Below are 1,396 nucleotides of genomic sequence, written 5' to 3' on the forward strand. Positions count from 1 at the left end.
CCCTGCACCATCCACCATCCTGCCAAGTTCAGGTTTCTGCACTGCATATTCCTTTACGTGACTGCTTTGGTGAGTAATCTTAGGCACTGTCATGGGCTGGGGGGTCTCAGTAAACCCTTAGAGGAGTTCTGAAGAAATCTGGTAGGCAGCTGCAGGCCTCCAGGGAGCCAGCAGCCGTCACCGGGCGGGGGAGGAGGATGCCTTCCATGACAGCACAATCCTTGATCTTGGATATGAAAGTCAGTTTGGTGTCTGTCCACCTGGCAGACAGGTAAGAAAGGCTCCCAGGAAACAGTGTTAGGTGCGGAGGAGCCAAGAGTGGATGGGAAACTACCACTGAGAAGGTAGAGCTGGGACCATCCTGCGCTGACAGGAGGTGCTGTGACATCAGGCTGATCAGAGCTGAGCTGGTGCAGGTCTCAGTGGGCTCAGCACGGAAGCCTGGGGTTCTCCACGGTGTGGGTCAGGTTGTGAGAAAAGTAGTAACCTCCACCTTGCAGGTCACTTTGCTCTACTTTAACGCAAGAAGGGAAATAACAACCATTTTGTTTGGAGTTCCTCTTGTGGGGGGTCTCGCTGTGGAGGGTTTGCACTGGGGCATCCCATGGACCTGGGACAGGACCCAGTGGGAACAAGCCAGAGAAGGGGCGGGGCTCATACTTGCGGGGACCTCCAGGGAGACCTTCCGCTTGTGTGGTCCCATCCAATCCTCATGCTTCACCCTAGGACCACGGACTCCATTTTTCTCATTTTATAAATGATGGAAAATGAAGCCTAGAGAGCGTAGTGGCCAAGGCCTTTCCATTAGCTGGTTCTAGGGCTCAGAGCTGAGCTGAGCTCTGCTAGATTCCCTAACTCAATCGCTTTCTAGTTTAGTGGTTAAGACCACAAGTTCTGCATTTACTCGTTGAACAACCTCAGGCAAGCCACTTGGCCTCGTCATGCCGCAGTTTCCCCATCTGTGAAATGGAGCAGAGAGTTATGCTTGACTGAGAAAGGTTATTGAGATGTGTGAGTTAATAATCCAAACCAGGCGGGCCAGTCCTGGCACAGCATAGATGTCTAAAAAGTATCTGCTGTTCTTATTGTTTTCATAATTATCATCCCAGACTGTTTTCCTTATGACAAGACCTGTGAGGTCTGTGGAAGAGATGATCCAAATTGACTGAAATGTACTTAGTACATGAAATGCAATAGCTTGGAGCCGTATCTCATGAAATATTCAGATATTTGCTTGTTTATAATCAGAGCGACCCTATTAGTTTAAGAACACGTTCTGCACATGTGTAGCCCTGGGCCATCCTTTCTCTCTCCCTATCCCTGGACAGACCTCCCTAACCGATCACGTTACTCTTTTCTGTTAAACACAAACCCAGCTTGAGAATCCTTCAGAACC

This window comes from Galeopterus variegatus, unplaced genomic scaffold (assembly GCF_000696425.1).
Source record: "Galeopterus variegatus unplaced genomic scaffold, G_variegatus-3.0.2 Scaffold2792, whole genome shotgun sequence".
Lineage (NCBI taxonomy): Eukaryota > Metazoa > Chordata > Mammalia > Dermoptera > Cynocephalidae > Galeopterus > Galeopterus variegatus.